The sequence below is a fragment of the Augochlora pura genome, chromosome 1 (assembly GCF_028453695.1).
Source record: "Augochlora pura isolate Apur16 chromosome 1, APUR_v2.2.1, whole genome shotgun sequence".
Classification (NCBI taxonomy): Eukaryota; Metazoa; Arthropoda; class Insecta; order Hymenoptera; family Halictidae; genus Augochlora; species Augochlora pura.
In genome coordinates, this window is record NC_135772.1 from 1233828 (window position 1) to 1240762 (window position 6935).

Consider the following 6935-nt stretch of genomic DNA (forward strand, 5'->3'; position numbering starts at 1 on the left):
CGATGCTGTTCTCTACGCGAGCACGTTGCAATAAAGTCTTCCGCGATTAAATGACAATCTTTCTTAACCCTTTCACTACGGCGATTCAGTCCGCCGTTGCGCTACTCCTGAACGGGACCTACCGTTTTCGATTTTCTATCCCTTCGTTTCGATTTTCTATCCCTTTATGGCACGTAACACAGTAGTAATAGAAAAATGCAGGTCCAAGAAATATAACTCGAGTGGTGTGTCGTTTATTTGTTTCGTTAAAAAATTCACGCATCAGTCGCAAGAGGCGCTGCTATCCAAAAATTAGGCCGTGATTTTACCGGTATGTCAGATATATGCCGCGAGTTTTCATATTGATGACGGATATATCCGTCGTTCGGAGCGAAAGGGTTAAAGGTATGACACGTTCACTTTCACTTTAATAATTAATAGAAATGAGCACGATCTAAATTAACACGTGACTGCCACGCGGTTTTATAATGACTTCCCCGCCAGGCCGCGCGCGCTGACATCGTGGTTACATCAACGCGAAGCGTCAGTCACTGGTGACTGACACGGGCTGAACGGAAAGCACGGTGTCAGTCACGTGGCACTCCACGCGTTAAAGTACGAAACGTCCGCGAGAGTCGTGCAATGACGCGTGGTTCCAGAAGATGGCATTCGCGAAGACTGTCATGGTGGCGCTTCGTTCCTAAGATGTAAATAAATACGTGTGTTCTACTACGTGTCCGGAAATGAACTGTGAACGCAGTCATTCATATTGCACGATAACCGACAGTTCTTCGGTTTCTTAGAAGCGACTGCCAACTGTTTTTCATCAACTGCGTATAACTGTCGTATACAAATCAGCTGTGCCCTTCATTATACGTTCTCAGAGGGCAATGGACTATCCTTCGAGCACGACGTGAATTCACAGTTAAGTCGGTGCCTTTATATTAATAATATTTCTCACATTTCTCAAACAAGAAAACCCCTTACGTTCTTTAACCTCTTAGGCACGGCTGGATTTTGCGCAAATAAAGTTTTTCATAACTAACTCACCATTTTTTCTTAATATGTATTTTTTCCGTATATAGTATTAATTACGTATATTCTTGTCTTAGTGTATTGTACTATGTTTACTTTAATAATTAATAAAACAATTGAGTAAAGCACGAAACATTCACGAAAGCCACTATAGTGGCGCGCTGTGCCTAAGAGGTTAACCTCTTGCACTATGGTATCTTTTCGAACTTCGTTGATTAGCATGTTTGGGTCCTTAATCATTTCATTGATGGAATAAGAGGATTTTTGTTTCGCGATCGTTTTCATTTACTTTCAATCCCAGATTTTTATGATGGAAGATTCAAATTTTGTTTCGTTTTGATAGAAACAATTGGCAGTCGTATTTATGAAATTATGTAAGAAATGTTCGTCACGAGTCTGACTCATTATTATAGGGCAAGGGGTTAACCTCTTGCCGTACTTTAATAAGTCAGACTAGTTGTATGAAGATTTGTAGTAATATTCTGTTTAGCATGACTGTTATTCCGTTCTTTTAGGTTATCATAAAATTCTGTTTTCTTGCAGTCAAAATTAAATCACTCTAGTAAATGTGGATATGGAATGAATATAAATTTTCTTTTTCTTCTAAGAAATTATCATAATGGAAAAGGTGCTTACCATTGTAACTATAGAGAGAATGGTATGGTAAAGGGTTAACGGGGTTCTGTGTCAATAACAGAGCTTTACGAATTATACGCTGAATTCTGTTCGATCACGGAATAATTTAAGTTATGTTATTATTTATGGACCTCGACGAAGTTACTTATTGTTAATATCTTTTGTACATATTGTGTAAGAATTTTATATGACAGACGTGAGGTATCATGCACTTGAGAATATTAAAACAGCTGTCACGATTAACCCTTTACGGACGACGACATTTTCGGTCTGGTGAGGTAGCAAATTATTTAAATTTATTTATAATACGGATATGGTTTATATGATTTATATTCAATTATCGTAATTTATATAGAATACAGATATAGTTTACATAATTTATATACAATTATAGACAATTTCTAATTTATATATTGTACAATATTGTACAATACAATGCCTTGGCAACCTAGAGTCGCCTCACGTACATAAAGGGTTGAAATACTTGCTATTTCGTGTTTGAAAAATTGTTAAATATTGGAAACTTTTTTTCGTTAACAACTCGTAATCAAAGTCTCGTAATCTAAAGTCTAAAAACTCGTAAATTGCATTTTTGCTAAGGAAGAAATTACTTTAAACGACCTTAGGAACCCTTCGTTTCCCGGAGTTACAATAATTTTGATACAGTCTGTATATTTTACTTTAATATACCGTAAAGAATGAATATAAACTGAAGATAATTATAAATACATACCGTAAAGAATGAATATAAAATGAAGATAATTATAAGTCACATTAAAGTCACCTTTTTCACTCATAACCTCAATATTTACGTACTCTACTTTAACATACCGTAAAGCATTAATATAAAATGAAGACAGTCATAACTAACATTAAATCTATTTCACCCTTCTCACTATTCACACCCTCTAACAAACCATGAACAATTGTTCCCTTCAATATTCACTGACTAAAATAAACATTGTAGAAACAAAAGACTGACCGAATATACTTTTGGCAGTCGCTGTATCCAGCGGATCTTCGCTATCGCGTTCGATCTCGTCCGGTACAAAAGCGGGGGGCAAGGGTTAGCATATATCGTAATGCGTTTTCCAGCGGCATTTACGCGGCAATACCGGCCACGCGACAAATTGCGTGTCCGAAGAGAAACGCGCCGCCGCCGCCGCGTTATCGAACACGAGTCGGGGGCCGCGTTCGCATTCATTCCGCGCCACGGGCGATAATCGATAACCGGATGGAAGAACCAGATAGATTGTCAGATATCGGCGATGAACATCAAAAGGTAAAACGATCAAAGTCACATTTACGGTGTGTGTCGTTGAAGCGACGAGGGGGAGGGGGGGTAGGAGGGTGGACGCGCGCGCGCGCGGCGCCGTTTGTGCCAGCGGGGTGGAAGCAGGCGGCGGCGGCGCGGGGGAAACGCGGCGGATATACACGGTCCCCGGCGCTGTTGAAACGTTGCTTATCGCAAATGAACTTTTGATCGTCCTTCCGGCGGCCGTAAAACGCGTAAACAATTCGTCTGCTATCGCAGTTTGCGTAGACGCTTAATCGGCAATGACGCAACCGGGATTCGAAACGAAAATTCGCTTCCGGTCAAGCGGGCGCGCGCGCGCGAGCGGCGCGGCGCGTCCGCCATCGCTTTTTGCCGCCGGACGCAACAAGTAAAAAGCGGCCGCAGGACAAACGGTGTGTTCCGTAGATGGGCTCGAATGGCGTTTTCGGTTTGCGAACACAATTCCCGTCCGTGCATTTCATTACTGCAATTATGATCAATGCGGTCCTTTGTGTCGACGCGCGGATGCTACAGATACGAACGATATTGCGCGCGTGGCGACGCGACGATATCGCCGACAGACTAGTCGAAACACCATAATTTCGAGATTTTATTCTGTGAAGAATGTTATGTCATTTGGGTTTTTTTCTGTTAGTTTTTAACTTTTTTTAATTAATATTTGACGAAATTTTAATGAACGCGTTTTTATAGGTTTTTGGGGGTTATTGGAGGCCGCGCGTTGCGTTTGTGATATTGTTATTTTGGTAACGACGTGTTGAGGATATTTAGTTAATGGAAAGTGATGTTCTATGAATATTTAATAATTATTATAGGCGATAATTTATTCGTATTTAATTATTTTCTTTTGCTTTCAATTTAAACTGCTTTTTTCTCTTAAATGTTCTTTTAATAGTTGATATTTTATCGATTAGTAACCTGCGTGCGATTATTATGGCAACTAATAATTTGTTCTCCATTATTGACATAACAATGGTAGTTAAAGTGTTGTACTACTGTAAGCTTCAATATTATTATATAATGTTTTAAATATTAGATATCTTTCACGGTTCATGAAATATTATAGATAAATTAAATAAAAATAAAATAGATAAAATAGATCAAATAAATAAAACAAATACAATAGATAAAATGGACCAAACAGATAAAATAAATATTGCTTTACGCTAATGTTACGAAAATATGAATAAGTTATTAAAATTGTCCGAATGTCCGGTCGCTTAAGTAATAATAAACAACTGGTCCTGAACCTTATTGATTCCGACGAGCATGACACGTATACATAATCTTAACAAAACCATTTAATAGCAACAACAGTTAATAGCAACAACACTTAATAACAAAAACATTTAATAGCAAAATGGCGAGGTGCATGGGTCAGATAGGGAAGCAAAGAACATGAATTGATTCCGAGCACTCCAGCAGTTTCGGTGTCAATCAACGACCGAAAAACCAGGAAACCCCGTTTCTTTCCAGCGTTCGCGCGCGCTGTTTGCACGTTGCGCGTGGTAGAGGGGACCGCCGGGCGTGGATCGGTAATTGAAGCATCAATATCGTAGGAAAAATTGCAGTTTTAATCCAATGTCGGAAAGCTTTCAGAACACACGGCGAATATTTGGTAGTCAAAGGGTCGGCCGAGGCTGCGTAAACACGCGATGGAACGGCCGCGGCCCAGTTTTTCTGCCGATTTTACAAATAGAGAGACGGGCGAAAGTCGGAGGCGAAACTTTTCGGTTTTTGTTCGAGCGATCGGCGCTTAGGCATGGCTGATAGTCATCGATGCATGTATCATGAGATTCTATATCGCATTCTAAGTAATAACTATTCATTGAACCAGATAATTTCATATAATATTAGGTTGGGGAGAAAGAAATCCATTATTTTTACGTAAACTTCAAGACTTTATTTAACATGTTTCCGATTGTCCGATTTAGGTTAAATATGTACCGTTTTGTTCTATGATTTGTTGTCATTTTAAAGGTACCTTCATAATGCCTCTCTCGTAGAAGTCTTGGCCCCTATTAGCGAAAAACTCTTGCAATCGACTATCACAATCTTCTCTCGATGCCAATTTCTTATCACCAAGGAAGTTTTGCAATGCAAGATAAACATAGTGATCGCTTGGTGCCAGGTCTGGACTATATGGTGGATGCATCATAACGTCCCAGCCAAGCTCCTGAATTTTCTGACGAGTCGTGTTATAGACGTGTGTGACCTGGTGTTGTCTTGATGGCACGCAACACCTCTCCTGTTGGCCAATTCTGGCCGCTTCTGGTCAATCGCTAGCTTCAAACGGTCCAGTTGTTCACAGTAGAGATCCGAATTTAGTGTTGGACCCTATGGAAGCAACTCGTAATAAATGATTCCTTTCCAGTCCCACAAATGCACAGCAGAACCTTCTTGGATGTTAGTCCTGGCTTGGCCACCGTCTGACCTGCTTCACCAGGCTTTGACCATGAACGTTTTCGCACAATGTTGTCGTATGCGATCCATTTCTCATTCCCAGTCACCATGCGTTCAAGGAACGGGTCGATCTCATTCCGTTTGGCCAAGACATCGCAGATGGAAATTCGAACCATCATGGTTTTTTGTGTTAATCGATGTGGCATCCAAACGTCGAGCTTCTTTTTAAATCCAGCTTTGTGCAAATGGTTTAAAACCGTTTCATGGTCGATCTTTAGCTCCCGGACGATGCTACAACTGCTAACATGCCAGTCAACGTCGATTATTTCTGCGATTTTGTCAACATTTTCTAGGACAGGCCTATCTGTTCGAGGCGCAGCTTTAACATAAAAAATACCTTGAACGGAATCGACGAAACCAAAATTGCGCGTAATTGGCTGTTACAGTATCGAAACAATAAACACCATTCACAATTTCAGCCGCTTGGCTTGCATTTTCACCTTTATCAAAGGAACATTGTAAAATGTACCGAATTTTCTCTATGTTGACTTCCATTTTGAACACGCTGTAGCTCGCAAATGAATGGACCAATGAAAAAGCAGAAAAAGAATTTTTGTAGGGCGAAATGTCACCTTTCCAACGAGCATTAATCTGAAATTGTTTGATCGATAATTTAACAGATATCGATCGCTACAGCCGTCTACCGAAAAAATAATGGATTTCTTTTTCCCGAACCTAATATATTTAATAATAAAATAAAAAACTTTATGAAACAAACAGTAGAGAAATGCAATGAAATGTTGTATAATATATTGTCTTTTAAAATTTTTTTAAAGAAATATTGCTTTATTTAATTAATAAGTACCTTACTCAGAAAAAGTCTCTTTTATATACATATTTGTTATCAATGATTATCCAGTTAAATTTTGCTTCGTCTATCGAAGTGTCGCCTTTCTTTTCGCGCGCATCGCTCGACCTATTAAAGTATATAATTGTTAGCGAAAGTCAACGAAATAAGGAAACGTTGCTTGATTTAATTAATAACTACCTTACTCAGAGAACGTCTCATTTAATATATACTTTTGTTATCAATGATTACCCAGTTAAATTTTGCTTCGTCTATCGAAGTATTGCCTTTCTTTTCGCGCGCGAGTCGCCGCTAATGGCGGCGCGCATAAAATTATGAGCGCCGAGTATATCCCGCGGAAGAAGCGAGCGATCAAACGGAAACGGTGGAGGGGGGTGTAGGCAAAACCGTCGGCGAACGGTGGCCAAAAGCGCGGAAACCGGCTGCGGCGAACGGTCCGATGAAATTGAATGAACGTCCACCCGGTGTACAAGCTTTTTCGATACAGTTCCGCGAACGGCCGGAACATGAAAAAGCGGAGAGAGAGATAGAGAGAGAGAGAGAGAGAGAGAGAGAGAGAGAGCGGTGGACCTGGAGCGAGCGGATGTTAAAATCATTTCGCCGGGGCGTGCTTTTGAAAGTAAATGTCTGAATTACGTATACCGACCGGGGGCCCCCGCCATCTTGCGTCTCGTATAATCTCGTTCGCGCGCGCGGCCTGCCCTCTTTTTCCGGGCGGCG